This window comes from Heptranchias perlo, chromosome 1, assembly GCF_035084215.1.
Source record: "Heptranchias perlo isolate sHepPer1 chromosome 1, sHepPer1.hap1, whole genome shotgun sequence".
NCBI lineage: Eukaryota > Metazoa > Chordata > Chondrichthyes > Hexanchiformes > Hexanchidae > Heptranchias > Heptranchias perlo.
This window is the reverse complement of record NC_090325.1, coordinates 71,552,444-71,569,070: the sequence shown is the minus strand read 5'-3', so window position 1 is coordinate 71,569,070 and position 16,627 is coordinate 71,552,444. Positions and strand designations below refer to the sequence as shown.

The 16,627-nt window shown below is 46.9% G+C and overlaps 1 pseudogene; it reads left to right on the top strand.

The window, feature by feature from the left end:
* Window positions 1–16,467: 16,467 nt before the first annotated feature.
* LOC137337420 (protein FAM200A-like) overlaps window positions 16,468–16,627 on the top strand; it is a 2,809-nt pseudogene continuing 2,649 nt past the window's right edge.

Genomic DNA, 16,627 nt, shown 5'->3' with positions numbered 1-16,627 from the left:
TCCTAACTCTTCAGGATGTTAACCGAGTCCCAAATTGCAGGGGTGAGGTTATTTCCGCAGTCAGAGCAGGCAGTGGGCATATACAGAGGCAAGACAAAGCTGCCTGCCCTGATGAGCAGGTGGTAGTAAAGTGGCACCCTGCTGCTCCAATAGGAGGGCACCAAAGCCCAGGTAGGGCTGAAGAAAAAAGTGCCTATCATTTCTTCAAATGTTCCTAAGGAAGCAAAAGGCCATCATTTGAAAGGTGATCGATCCCCTCTGAGATTGATTATCTTTCTTGCTGGCAGTCTTGGGGCTTCTCTAAGGCTCGGTACGAGATCTTCATCAGCTTTCAGGAGATGTAGGACCCACTGGGTATATGGGGTGGTGTACTGAGTGGAGTTCCTGGGACAGACATGGACTGCTCCCCCAGACACTTCCCCCCCCCCCCACCACCCCCCAAAAAAATCTCTGCCAGATATAAGGGAACTGGACACAAGAATCAGCCAGCCAGCCATTGGAATGTAAATCAGAGTGGAAAAGGGTAGAAACTTACCAAATCTAGATTCCGCCCTAAATTTCTGGCCCCCATAGATGGTCCTTCAGCATGCGCCTTCCCCACCCCAACAATCTTGGCCCTAGTGTAACTAAAAAACAAAACGTCACCAACTTCTGCATGTAATTTGAGTATGACAAGAGATTATATGGCTGCAGAGGGAGGAATGGGTCAGATGACGGACAGGGCAGGTTTGATGGACCAGCTGGCTTTTTCATGTCCAATTTCGTATGTATCTTATGTGTTTGGGAACTAGACATAATGCCCTTTAATTTACAGGAGTTTATTACCACATGGAATGAATCCAAAATCAATGTTTTAGGAACCAAATCATTCTTAGCATAACACTCAAAGGAAATGTCTTCCAAGCGAGGTATGGGGTCAAATGGCTTTGAAATTTTATTTTAGGAAACTGGACCTTTAATGCAGAGTTGCTCTTCAGAAGAGAATTTAGGCAAATTAAGTTGTGAAAGGAAGAGGTGGAGATCACTGTTAAATGATTGACATTGTAACGTATACGATTGACTACAAATGCCACAGACATCTTTTGTACCTTCAAGGGGTTTGAGATAGTTAACTATTATATCACTTTATAGAGTCAATTACTGCCTTGACCTCATTTTCCTGAGCATATATGCCAAAAGCTTTTTGGCTGTGTCTCCTTTTTCATGGAATTAGACTTGACCTGAAAAGAGCAAATGATGTTTCAGCAGATAATAGTGTTCTAATCATATTTATGCGCAGAGAGCCAATTTAACAATAAAAGCTATTCAGTAAGAACATTCTGCCACTTTGCTGCTTTAATTACACATTGCAGGAATTCAATTTGTTTATTGCTGTTCTTTGTTATTTTTTGTGAGGTAAAGGAGATTTAAATAGCGTCCCTAATAAGGTTTATACATGCCACAAAAAAGATACTCATCTTTCACTGAGCTGAGGATTGCTGGATTTGGACCAGAGAGGTGTTCTATCTGGCCTTTTGTTTATTTACTTCATTTAGAGTCAGAGTATTAAGGTCAATAGAGACATGGAGAGAAATTGTTATAATATTAATGTCTACATGAATCATGAACTATAATAGGGACCAAAACAGGTAGTGGATACAAAACAATTTTTCACCAAAAAATAAACCCAATAAGGAGTTATGTCTGGAAGGAGTGCAAATACTGAATGGGTTATCCAAAGGATTGGTGTTGGGACACCTATGACCTTTAATTTTGGTTTCAGGGCTGATTTTGCAATCCTGGCTAAAAAGGTATCAAAGCCACATCATGTGGCCTGCTACGCAGGATGAAACAGTGACGAGCTGGGCTCACTGGATATCGTGAGCCCAGCTCATGAATTTCATTAGAATAAGTTCCTTGTGCTGCTGATGTCATGTGACTAGATGGGGGGTGGGAATGAAATTATGCAAACCTGTAGCTCTTAAACAGATGCTGCACAAAATTAAAGAGATCATGCAGCTGCTTCCAAATTGTATTTGTACTTTCCAAGCAGAAGTAATACAAAAACAATGAAGGTTCTGGTTTTGTAAATGCCATCCAAAAATATCCCTTTCAACAACATCCATTACTGTCCTCGTTACCTTATGTTTCACAGCAGCTTGTCTCTCAGAATTAGTACCGAAATTTGCAGAAAGAAACACAACAATCAAGTGCATGACTTTCAAATGTTTTTGGGTTTGCACAAAATGTGCCGTATTTGTATTAATAATAGGAGTCTCTTAACAAGCCTCCAGCCTTTGCAAAGGCTGCATGGGGTGGAAGAAATGACAGCCGAGAATAAAATTACAGAAAATCCAACATGGAGGCACAATAAAGGAGTCTGTGGACAAGTGACAGATTGGTGTTTCCCCCTTCTCATGTTTGATGCCTGGGGGAATGGCTGTGCTACTGCATTAGATGAGAGTGAGGAGAAGGCACTTTCAAGCAGAGCCATAAGGTTGGTCTCTAGTGTTAGCACTATGAGTTATGATGACGGACTGGAGAAAACTGAACTTTTCAGGTTGAGAGGAGGCAACTGAGAGATGTTGTTATAGGTAGTTTACGGGCTGGAAAAGGTAGATCATGAAAACTTCTTTAAATTTCAAGAGCAGGACAAGGGGACACAGGTTCAATCTAGTAAAAGGCAAATTTAAAACTGATGTGAGAAACTTCTTTGCACACACAATGATCAACATATAGAATAGATTCCCAGGCAAAAACCCTGGAAGCATCCAAGAAACCGTTGGAAGCTGCAGTGGGGGGAACTGAATGGTCTTTCTGGATGGATGAGCAAAGATGGATCAAATGTTATTCCTCATCTGAATCTATCTTGTGATCTTGTCATTGGGGACATAAATCATGAGCCCACAGAGTGAATGAGTTACACAGGCCTGATTCACTGGGTGGATTATTTGTCCAAAAACCATTAAATTCCTTGATGTATATCACAAGTTAAGTGATTATACCAACTGATTTATGCAAGTTGGAAAACGTTAGCACAAATACAGTACTTATTCGATGTGGACTAACCATTGTAAGTTCATAGGATAGGAATTCCAATGTGCAGGATGGGTTCCATTGTCATTATTTCTGTGAGTGGGTACTGGCAAATTGTTCCGTCATGACCTATCTGGATCTGTATTCCAAATGTATACTGCAATCATAGACTCATAGAAAAGTTACAGCACAGAAGGAAGCCATTCGGCCCATCGATTTGGCGCTGGCTCTATGCACGAGTAATCCAGCTAGTCCCACTCCCTCGCCCTATCCCCATTGCCCTGCACATTTTTTCGTTTCAAGTACTTATCCCTTTTGAAGGCCATGATTGAATCTGCCTCCACCACCCCCTTGGGCAGTGCATTCCAGATCCTAACCACTCGCTGCGTAAAAACATTTTCCCTCATATCACCTTTGGTCCTTTTGCCATTCACTTTAAATCTATGTCCTCTGGTTCTTGACACTTCCGTCAATGGGAACAGTTTCTCTCCATCTACTCTGTTTAGACCCTTCATGATTTTGAATACCTCTATCAAATCTCCCCACAACCGTCTCTGTTCCAAGGAGAACCCCAGCTTCTCCAGTCTATCCGCGTAACTAAAGTCCCTCATCCCCAGAATAATTGTGGTAAATCTCTTCTGCACCCTCTCTAAGGCCTTCACATCTTTCCTAAAGTGAGGTGCCCAGAACTGGACATAATACTCCAGTTGTGGCCAAACCAGTGTTTTATAAAGGTTCATCATGACTTCCTTGCATTTGTACTCCATGGACTTCATTTTAGCACCCGCTATCGGGTCTGTTCCTGGCGGGGGGGCTCTGAAAATCGGGGAATCCTGGAGCGGGTCCGGAGCCTGGCTCCAACCCGCCCACTTCCGGGTTCCCCACAGACGCGGCGATGTGCGAGCGCAGCCCCCACATGTGGGACTCCCGCAGGCAATTAAAGCCGGCGGGGTGCCACTTAACAATATTTACTTTGTTATTTCAGGTCATTAACTGACCTGATTAAGGGAATATGTGAGGAGGGGTAGGATTTTAGAGACAACTGGGACTGTTTCCCATACTGGGGGAAACACTCCCAGTTCAAATGGACGTGTTGCAGCCATCAGCCTGTGGCAGCTGCAAAGGTCCTTTTGACAGGTGTGGGGGGGAGACCCTCACTCATTGCAGGAGGCCACTCTGTCACTTGGGACAAAGTTTGGTCTCCACCACCCTCCTCCTGACAAGAAAATTCACCAACTTGTACATTTACCCCGGTGTCCAGACACATTTACCTACCTTGCGGACCCCCTCAGATGTACATCTTCCAGATGGGGGCCGCCATAGCTGCAGTCATGACCTCCTCGGAAGGCGAACAGCATCACCAGCCTCACCATCCACGCCGTCCACCTCTGATACGTGGAGCTCCACAACACAGTGCTGTGACACATCCACCTGCACAGCAGGAGGGAGGGCAACGGCAGAGAGAGATGCGTCACAGAGGGCACTACCCTCGCCACAGGGTCCACAGACCGAGGCTCAGCTTCCTGGACCTCTCTGAGCAGCAGTGCACATTGAGGCTCAGAGTCACTCGACATGTAGTCGTGGACATCTGTAGCCTCCTTCATGCCGAGCTGCTCCCGGCTGGCCCGAGCACCATCTTCTTACCTGTCGCTGTCAAAGTCACCACTGCCCTCAACAACTTCTCCTCCGCATCCTTCCAGGGTGCCACTGGGGACATCGTCGATGTCTCTCAGTTGTCTGCACAAAAGAGCCCTGCAAATACACCTACACCCACTCTGCAGTGACCCAATGGGTGGCATCAGTTGTGGGTCTTCATTGTGATCCTCAGGAAAGGGCATTATTGCACAAACCAGACAAGATTCGCAAAGATGTGGCAGTAGTGGTGCCAATATAATATGTAATGTAGTTGGTCAGAAATTAAATATAAGTAAAAACCATGACAAACCCTCAAACACCGTTGTGCATCCCCTTCATGCTCACGACACGTTTGCCTTACACTGCCTACTGCACATATGTGATGCATGCCCTGTGGCTGCAGCACAGGTAGTGGCAGGTTGAGTGAGGCTGACTGTGAAAGAGATGCACGAGAGGGTGAGTATGAGATAGAGCCATGAGATTGTATGAGGATTGGGTTGAGTGGTAGTGGCGGGATGAGTACTGGCGAGGTGAGTAAGTGCAGGTAAGATGAGGATGAGCTTTGAGTGGGTATGAGGGGTGATGTGACAGAGTAGTGTTGGCAGTGCAGAAGGAGATGTGGGGTGGGGGCGGTGATGTGGCAGATGGAGTGTAGGGGAATGAGTACGCATACTCACTTTGGCTGACCTACTGAGGTCATTGGAGTGCCTCCTGCACTGTATAAGAACATAAGAACATAAGAAATAGGAGCAGGAGTAGGCCATTCGGCCTCTCGAGCCTGCTCCGCCATTCAATAAGATCATGACTGATCTGATCCTAACCTCAAATCTAAATTCATGTCCAATTTCCTGCCCGCTCCCCATAACCCCTAATTCCCTTTACTTCTAGGAAACTGTGTATTTCTGTTTTAAATTTATTTAATGATGTAGCTTCCACAGCTTCCTGGGGCAGCAAATTCCACAGACCTACTACCCTCTGAGTGAAGAAGTTTCTCCTCATCTCAGTTTTGAAAGAGCAGCCCCTTATTCTAAGATTATGCTCCCTCCATCTAGTTTCACCCATCCTTGGGCACATCCTTACCGCATCCACCCGATCAAGCCCCTTCACAATCTTATATGTTTCAATAAGATCGCCTCTCATGCTTCTGAACTCCAATGAGTAGAGTCCCAATCCACTCAACTTCTCCTCATATGTCCGCCCCCTCATCCCCAGGATTAACTGAGTGAACCTTCTTTGTACTGCCTCGAGAGCAAGTATGTCTTTTCTTAAGTATGGACACCAAAACTGTATGCAGTATTCCAGGTGCGGTCTCACCAATACCTTATATAACTGCAGCAATACCTCCCTGTTTTTATATTCTATCCCCCTAGCAATAAAAGCCAACATTCCGTTGGCCTTCTTGATCACCTGCTGCACCTGCATACTAACTTTTTGATTTTCTTGCACTAGGACTCCCAGATCCCTTTGTACTGCAGTACTTTCCAGTTTCTCGCCATTAAGATAATAACTTGCTTTCTGATTTTTCCTGCCAAAGTGCATAACCTCACATTTTCCAAGATTGTATTGCATCTGCCAAATCTCCGCCCACTCACCCAGTCTGTCTATATCGCCCTGCAGGTTTTTTATGTCCTCCTCACTCTCCACTTTCCCTCCCATCTTTGTATCATCTGCAAACTTTGATATGTTACACTCGGTCCCCTCCTCCAAATCGTTAATATAGATTGTAAAGAGTTGGGGACCCAGCACCGACCCCTGCGGAACAACACTGGCTACTGGTTGCCAGTCCGAGAATGAACCATTTATCCCAACTCTCTGCTTCCTGTTAGATAACCAATCCTCCACCCATGCCAGAATATTATCCCCAATCCAGTGATTCTTTATCTCGAGCAATAATCTTTTATGTGGCACCTTGTCGAATGCCTTCTGGAAGTCTAAATACACTACGTCCACTGGTTCCCCTTTATCCACCCTGTACGTTATGTACGTATGCAGGTGGGCGATATGTTGGTGGTGCAGGTGACCTCCTCTGCCACCTCGAGCCAGGCCTTCCTGGTGGCAGAGGCAGGCCGCTTCCTCCCGCCCGCCAGGGGGAAGATCTCTGTCCTCCCCCTCCTCCACACCCCATCTAATGATACCTGGAGTGAGGCATCATTAAACTGGGAGCAGCCTTCCCCCTGGGCTGCTCCATGCTGTAATTTTTGCTATTTCTTGCAGCGTCAGTCATTGGAGGACTGCCCCTTTAAATAGAGCTCCTCCAGCTGACAGAGCTCACTGCGCATGCGCAGTCCGCCGGACGTGCAGATCAGCAGTGGGGAACCCGGAAGAACAGGTAAGTGGATCCAATTAGGCTGCAATCGCGTGGGGGGCAGACTGATTTCACCGGGCGCGTTACCCACGCGCCCAATAGCCCCCCCGCCGCGAACCCGCAGCCCTGGTAACATTGAGCCCCATGCCTCTATATATAAAAGCCCAGGACCCTATATATTTTTTTAACCACTTTCTCAACCTGCCCTGCCACCTTCAACGATTTGTGCACTTATACCCCCAGATCCCTTTATTCCTCTACCCCTTTTAGAATTGTGCCCTCAAGTTTATATTGCATCTCCTCATTTTTCCTACCGAAATGTATCACCTCGCATTTTTCCACATTAAACTTCAGCTGCCATGTGACCGACCATGCCACCAGCCTGTCTATATCCTCTTGAAGTCTATCACTATCCTCCTCAGTGTTCACTACCCTTCCAAGTTTTGTGTTATCTGCAAATTTTGAAATTGTGCCCTGTACTCCCAAGTCCAAGTTATTATTATATATCAAGAAAAGCAGTTGTCCCAGCACCAACCCCTGGGGAACACCACTACACACCTCCCTCCAGTCCGAAAAACAACCGTTCACCACTACTCTCTATTTCCTGTCATTTAGCCAATTCTGTATCCATGTTGCTATTGCCCCCTTTATTCCATGGGCCACAATCTTAATAACAAGCCTACCGTGCGGCACTTTATCAAACGCTTTTTGAAAATCCATATACACCATATCAACTGCATTGCCCTCATCTACTCTCTCTGTTACCTCATCAAAAAACTCTATCAAGTTGGTTAAATACGATTTGCCTTTAACAAATCCATGCTGGCTTTCCCTAATCAATCCACACTTGTCCAAGTGACTGTTAATTCTGTCCCAGATTATCGTTTCCAAAAGTTTCCCCACCACAGAGATTAAACTGACTGGCCTATAGTTGCTGGGTTTATCTTTACACCCTTTTTTGAACAAGGATGTAACATTTGCAATTCTCCAGTCCTCTGGCACCACCCTCGTATCTAAGAATATCTGGAAGATTATGGCCAGTACCTCTGCAATTTCCCCCCTTACTTCCCTCAGCATCCTAGGGTACATCCCATCCGGACCAGGTGACTTATCTATTTTAAGTACAGCAAGCCTTTCAAGTACCTCTTCTTTATCAATTTTTAGCCCATCCAGTATCTTCCTTTACAGAGACTCTGGCAGCACCTTCTTCCTTGGTAAAGACCGATGCAAAGTATTCATTTAGTACCTCAGCCATGCTCACTGCCTCCATGAGCAGATCTCCATTATGATCCCTAATCGGCCCCATCCCTCCTCTTACTACCTGTTTACTGTTAACATGTCTGTAGAAGACTTTTGGATTCCCTTTTATGTTGTCCGCTAGTCTATTCTCATACTCTCTCTTTGCCCCTCTTATTTCCTTTTTCACTTCCCCTCTGAACTTTCTATATTATGACTGGTTCTCACTTGTGTTATCAACCTTACACCTGTCATACGCCACTTTTTTCTGCTTCATCTCACTCTCTATCTCTTTTGTCATCCAGGGAGCTCTGGCTTTAGTTGCCCTACCTTTCTCCCTCATTGGAATGTATCTTCTCTGTACCCGAATCATCTCCTCTTTAAAGGCCGCCCACTGTTCAATTACAGTTTTGCCTGTCAATCTTTGATTTCAATTTACCCGGGCCAGATCTGCTCTCATCCCACTGAAATTGGCCCTCCTCCAATTGAGTATTTTTACTTTAGAGTGCTCAGAGTCCTTTTCCATTGCTATTCTAAACCTTATGATACTATGATCGCTGCTCTCTAAATGCTCCCCCACTGACACTTGCTCCACTTGGCCCGTCTCATTCCCTAGAACCAAGTCCAGCAATGCCTCCTTCCTCATTGTGCCGGAAATGTACTGGTTGAGAAAGTTATCCTGAACACATTTCAAAAATTCCTCCCCTTCTTTGCCCCTTATATTATTGTTATTCCAGTGTATATTAGGATAGTTGAAATCCCACATTATCACTACTCTATGGCTTTTGCACCTCTCTGTAATTTCCCCACAAATTTGCTCCTCTATATCCTTCCCACTAGCTGGTGACCTGTCGAATACACCCAGTAGTGTAATGGCACATTTATTGTTCCTTAACTCTAATCAAACAGAATCTGTCCTTGACCCCTCCAGGACATCCTCTCTCTCCAGCACTGCAATATTCTCCTTAATCAATACTGCCACCCCCCTCCTTTCTTTCCTTCCCTATCTTTCCTGAACACCTTGTATCCAGGAATATTTAGCACCCAATCCTGCCCTTTTTTAAGCCAGGTCTCCGTTATCGCCACATCGTATTCCCATGTGGCTATTTGCGCCTGCAGCTCACCAACCTTGTTCACCACACTTTGTGTGTTCACACACATGCACCGCAAACCAGTCTTAGACTTTCTTGTACTCTCTCTTAGTCTGACCCCACCTAATACCTTACTATTTCTTACTTTATGGCTATTCTTCTCTCCTGATCCTTTGTGCCCCTTGTTTCCCCTTTCCAATGTTACATCCTGGTGCCCATCCCCCTGCCAAATTAGTTTAAACCTTTTTTATAGATCATTGTTTTCAATCTTTTCTGATTTGTATTTTATACTCCTGCACAGACTATACAAAAAGATCATTATGCGTTTTTATCTCAGTATGTTATAAACTTGGATCATGCCTTCTCTCAATTGTCTTCTTTATTTAAACAAACATTATTCTCTGAGGCCCTCTTCATAGTTTATAGCCCTGTGACGTAAGATCATTATTGTTACTCTTCCCTAATTTTCTCTCACATATCAACATACTTTTGAACATTGCGTACTCAAAATTGCGCACAATATTCCAAAAGTAGTCTCACCAATGGTCTATAAAAAGCAAGATTCACTTGTTTTGAGTTATAATTAAATGTCCTTGAGATGCAGTGAATATATCCCATCACTATCCAGACCACCTTAAAATGTGGAGTGAAACTTTCAATGGTGTCCCATTATACATTAGTTAATGGAAAGGAAAGTCAGGCAGGTTATATATAATGGGCGGCCTATCCAATATCGCCAATCTCAAGCCTCAGCCATAGTTGAAAATTCCGCCCGTAGTGTGCATGGGAGTTAAGTGATTTATGCACAGTCCTCGTGGAGATGAAGTCCCGTCTTCGCACTGAGGACACCATCCAACGTGTTGTGTGGCACTACCACCATGCTAAATGGGATAGATTCAGAACAGATCTAGCAGCTCAAAACTGGGCATCCATGAGGCACTGTGGGCCATCAGCAGCAGCAGAATTGTATTCCAGCACAATCTGTAACCTCATGGCCCGGCATATTCCTCACTCTACCATTACCAACAAGCCAGGGGATCAACCCTGGTTCAATGAGGAGTGTAGAAGAGCATGCCAGGAGCAGCACCAGGCGTACCTAAAAATGAGGTGCCAACCTGGTGAAGCTACAACTCAGGACTACATGCATGCTAAACAGCGGAAGCAACATGCTATAGACAGAGCTAAGCGATTCCACAACCAGCGGATCAGATCAAAGCTCTGCAGTCCTGCCACATCCAGTCGTGAATGGTGGTGGACAATTAAACAACTAACAGGACGAGGAGGCTCTGCAAACATCCCCATCCTCAATGATGGCGGAGGCCAGCACGTGAGTGCAAAAGACAAGGCTGAAGCGCTTGCAACCATCTTCAGCCAGAAGTGCCGAGTGGATGATCCATCTCAGCCTCCTCCTGATATCCCCACCATCACAGAAGCCAGTCTTCAGCCAATTCGATTCACTCCACGTGATATCAAGAAACGGCTGAGTGCACTGGATACAGCAAAGGCTATGGCCCCCGACAACACCCCAGCTGTAGTGCTGAAGACTTGTGCTCCAGAACTAGCTGCGCCTCTAGCCAAGCTGTTCCAGTACAGCTACAACACTGGCATCTACCCGACAATGTGGAAAATTGCCCAGGTATGTCCTGTCCACAAAAAGCAGGACAAATCCAATCCGGCCAATTGCCACCCCATCAGTCTACTCTCAATCATCAGCAAAGTGATGGAAGGTGTCATCGACAGTGCTATCAAGTGGCACTTACTCACCAATAACCTGCTCACCGATGCTCAGTTTGGGTTCCGCCAGGACCACTCGGCTCCAGACCTCATTACAGCGTTGGTCCAAACATGGACAAAAGAGCTGAATTCCAAAGGTGAGGTGAGAGTGACTGCCCTTGACATCAAGGCAGCATTTGACCGAGTGTGGCACCAAGGAGCCCTAGTAAAATTGAAGTCAATGGGAATCAGGGGGAAAACTCTCCAGTGGCTGGAGTCATACCTAGCACAAAGGAAGATGGTAGTGGTTGTTGGAGGCCAATCATCTCAGCCCCAGGACATTGCTGCAGGAGTTCCTCAGGGCAGTGTCCTAGGCCCAACCATCTTCAGCTGCTTCATCAATGACCTTCCCTCCATCATAAGGTCAGAAATGGGGATGTTCGCTGATGACTGCACAGTGTTTAGTTCCATTCGCAACCCCTCACATAATGAAGCAGTCCGAGCCCGCATGCAGCAAGACCTGGACAACATCCAGGCTTGGGCTCATAAGTGGCAAGTAACATTCGCGCCAGATAAGTGCCAGGCAGTGACCATCCCCAACAAGAGAGAGTCTAACCACCTCCCCTTGACATTCAACGGCATTACCATCACCGAATCCCCCACCATCAACATCCTGGGGGTCACCATTGACCAGAAACTTAACTGGACCAGCCATATAAATACTGTGGCTACGAGAGCAGGTCAGAGGCTGGGTATTCTGCGGCGAGTGACTCACCTCCTGACTCCCCAAAGCCTTTCCACCATCTACAAGGCACAAGTCAGGAGTGTGATGGAATACTCTCCACTTGCTTGGATGAGTGCAGCTCCAACAACACTCAAGAAGCTCGGCACCATCCAAGATAAAGCAGCCCGCTTGATTGGCACCCCATCCACCACCCTAAACGTTCACTCCCATCACCACCAGCGCACTGTGGCTGCAGTGTGCACCATCCACAGGATGCACTGCAGCAACTCGCCAAGGCTTCTTCGACAGCACCTCCCAAACCCGCGGCCTCTACCATCTAGAAGGACAAGGCACATGGGAACAACACCACCTGCACGTTCCCCTCCTAGTCACACACCATCCCGACTTGGAAATATATCACCGTTCCTTCATCGTCGCTGGGTCAAAATCCTGAAATTCCCTTCCTAACAGCACTGTGGGAGAACCGTCACCACACAGACTGCAGCGGTTCAAGAAGGCGGCTCACCACCACCTTCTCAAGGGCAATTAGGGATGGGCAATAAATGCTGGCCTCGCCAGCGACGCCCACATCCCGTGAACGAACAAAAAAAAAATGCTGTGGCTGATCTAACAGCCTCCATTCAAAGGTTTCTTTTGCGCGTGTTCCATATTTTGCCGTCTAGCACTTTACCCATTGATGGAACATACATAGTAACATCTTTCAGTTCTGATGAAAGGTCTTCGACCTGAAACGTTAACTCTGATTCTTTCTCCACAGATGCTGCCTGACCTGCTGAGTGTTTCCAGCATTTTCTGTTTTAATTTCAGATTTCCAGCATCTGCAGTATTTTTCTTTTTGTTTAACATATAATAGCATGATTGGGAGTCTATTTATGATAAAGATCAGCATTCTTCACCAATTTACCCCACCTTTTCCTTTTTCATTACAGTATCCTAAGGAAAATATACTCCATCATTTTTTCATTTAGAGAGTTGTATTATTTTGAACAAATTTTGGGAGAGGATTATCATTAGTTTTGTTCTGGTGACAGTGTCATGACCAACATCAATGACAAGGAAACTCCATTCAGTTGATACACAATGGTTCTGTCACTGAATTATTTAATTCATGATGGAATCACTTCAAGATACCAAAACTTAATTTGTGGAGCATTAACAGGAAATAACATTGCTGTGTATATTAGATGTTGAATAACAGATAACAAAACAGAATTAATGAGATTGTGGTCCTATTGGTTTGGATTTGTGTACACACTCATTGCTTGACAATTCCTAAACATAATGGGCCCGATTTTACCAGGGGTGCGGGTTCTCGGCGGGTGGGCCAGCGGGCGTGTTGAAAACGCGCCCGGTGAAATTAGTGGGTTGCCCGCGCGATCGTAGCAGGCAACACACTAATTGGATCCACTTACCTGCTCCTCCGGGTTCCCCGCTGCTGATCTGCGCGTCGGGCGGGCTGCGCATGCGCAGTAAGATCTGTCAGCTGGAGGCGCTCTATTTAAAGGGGCAGTCCTCCACTGACAGATGCTGCCACAAACAGCAAAAATTACAGCATGGAGCAGCCCAGGGGGAAGGCTGCTCCCAGTTTAATGATGCCTCACCCCAGGTATCATTAGATGGGGTGAGGAGGAGGGGGAGGACAGAGATCTTCCCCCCGCAGCGGGCGGGAGGAAGCGGCCTGCCTCTGCCACCAAGAAGGCCTGGCTCGAGGTGGCAGAGGAGGTCACCAGCACCACCAACATATCGCCCACCTGCATACAGTGCAGGAGGCGTTCCAATGACCTCAGTAGGTCAGCCACAGTGAGAACACTTAGTCTTTCCCCTACACTCAGTCTGCCACAACACTGCCCCCACCCCACATCTCCTTCGGCACTGCCAACACTACTCTGTCACATGACCCCTCATACCCACTCAAAGCTCACCCTCATCTTACCTGCACCTACTCACCTCGCGAGTACTCACCCCGCCACTACCACTCAACCCAATCCTCGTGAGCATGAAGGGGATGCACAAGGGTGTCTGAGGGTTTGTCATGGTTTTTACTTCTATTGAATTAAAGAACAACTCACATCACACATTATATTGGCACCACTACTGCCATGTCTTCGCGAATCCTGTCCGGTTTGTGCAATAATGCCCGCTCCTGGGTATCCCTATGAGGACCCACCACTGATGCCACCCATTGTGTCACTGCAGAGTGGGTGTAGGTGTATTTGCAGGGCTCTTCTGCGCAGACGACTGAGAGACATCGGCGATGTCCCCGGTTGCAGCCTGGAAGGATGCGGAGGAGAAGTTCGGGAGGGCAGTGGTGACTTTGACAGCGACAGGTAGGAAGATGGTGCACGGGCCAGCCAGGAGCAGCTCGGCATGAAAGAGGCTGCAGATGTCCACGGCTACATGTCGACTGACTCTGAGCCTCCGTGTGCACTGCTGCTCAGAGAGGTCCAGGAGGCTGAGCCTCGGTCTGTGGACCCTGTGGCGAGGGTAGTGCCCTCTGCGACGCATCTCTCGCCGAGGTTGCCCTCCCTCCTGCTGTACAGGTGGATGTGTCACAGCACTCTGTTGTGGAGCTCCACGTGTCAGAGGTGGACGGCGTGGATGGCGAGGCTGGTGAGGCTGGTGATGCTGTTCGCCCTCCGAGGAGGTCATGACTGCAGCTACGGCGGCCCCCATCCGCAAGATGTACATCTGAGGGGGTCCGCAAGGTAGGTCCATGTCTCCGGACCCCGGGGTAAGTGTGCAGGTTGGTGACTTCGACCATCAGGAGGAGGGTGGTGCAGGCCAAACTTTGTCCCAAGTGACAGAGCGGCCTCCTGCAATGGCTGAGGGTCTCCCACCCCCCACCGACCTGTCAAATGGACCTTTGCAGCTGCCACAGGCTGACGGCTGCAACACGTCCATTTCAACTGGGAGTGTTTCCCCCAGTGTGTGAAACAGTCCCATGTTTATCCAAAATCACACACAGTCCCTTAATCAGGTCAGTTAATGACCTGAACAAGCGAAATAAATACACTCAAGTGGAATCCCGCTGGCTTTAATTGCCTGCGGGATTCCCACCAGCGGGGGCTGCGTGCGCACGCTGGCGTGTCATCGGGGAACCCGGAAGTGGGCGGGATCGAGGCGCGATCCGGTCCCGCACCTGGATTTCGGGATTTTCGGGGCCCCCCCGCCGAGAACGCACCCGATAGCGGGTGTTAAAATCGGGCCCATTGTCTCAAAAACAACAAGAAACCACCCAGGCATTTCTAATTTAGGTTTTGCCAGCCAATGCAGGAATTACTAGGATTAATAACATTGTTAATGGGTTGAGATGCCTTCTGAGACTTTGCAAAGGCTTTCAGAATTATTGTCCTATATTCTGTAATTCCCCTTTAATTGTTCCCAACTGTATAAATTCCACTTCTTTTTGAATTTTCCAAACCTGCCCTTAGGTATTTGGGTCTAAAGTTCAGCAATAGCAGAAAATCTAGGGTCTGATGTCTGGTAAGTTTCCAGGAAAGTAATTTTCACATGTTGGCATACACAACTACAGACTCATTAGTCTCACTTCAATCCCATGTAAAATAATGGAATCGATTATCAGGAGTAAATTTGAGGATTATTTGTACATCAATGACCTAGTTAACAGCAGTCAACATTGATTCAGATGGGGAAGATCCAGCCTGACCAACCTGCTCTACCTCTTTGAGGAAGTGACATCTCAAGTGGACTATGAAAAACCTTACGATATGGAGTACCTGGACTTTCCAAACAAAATGCTATTGGCTAAACTGGCAACTTGCCAAGGCTTCTTCGACAGCACCTCCCAAACCCGCGACCTCTACCATCTAGAAGGACAAGAGCAGCAGGCACATGGGAACACCACCACCTGCACGTTCCCCTCCAAGTCACACACCATCCTGACTTGGAAACATATCGCCGTTCCTTCATTGTCGCTGGGTCAAAATCCTGGAACTCCCTTCCTAACAGCACTGTGGGAGAACCGTCACCACACGGACTGCAGTGGTTCAAGAAGGCGGCTCACCACCACCTTCTCAAGGGCAATAAATGCTGGCCTCACCAGCGACGCCCACATCCCGTGAACGAATAAAAAAAAAATCTAGCTGGCCTGACACAATACTATACCTCCAATCAACTGAGGGTCAATCCAGATAAGACACAGGTCTGCGCATTCCACCTTAAGAATAGAGAAGCCAAACAGGAATTACATATTGAGTGGTACGGGAAAATACTTGATCACTGTTTCAACCCTGTCTACCTTGGTGCGACACTGGATCGCACTTTGAATTACAAGGAACACATCGTCAAGACCAAAGCTAAAGTTCGAGCCAGGAATAACCCCTACGAAAACTGGCTAACTCAAAGTGGGGCACCAATCCAAACATTATCAGGACTACAGCTCTGGCACTCCGTTGCTGAATATGCTTGTTCGGTATGGGAATGCTCCGACCCTGCAAAGAAATTGAACTCAGTCCTTAATGTCTGCTGCCGTTGCATTACTGGCTGCCTTAAACCTACCAAGGAACACAATCTTTACCTATTGTCTAGTATTGCACCTCCAGACATACAAAGAGAAGCCATAGCTAGAGCCGAAAGAAACAGACAATCTAATGATCCTCACCATCCATTGTTCCAGCACCATCCTGCTCAGAGTAGACGGAAGTTGAGATACAGTTTGCTACACTCTGTCAACCCTCTTGATTCCAGTGTGAAACAGTGGAGAACGAATGCTTGAAGAACATGTCTACAGAATAAGCCACAGCAGCTGGATATCGAACCTGATGATCATCCAGCTGGAGCCTATAAACAGTGGCCAATGTGGTTATGCCTCAATACGCACTGATACTGGTCATTCAAAGGTAATGATGCGGGAATGGGGTTACAACG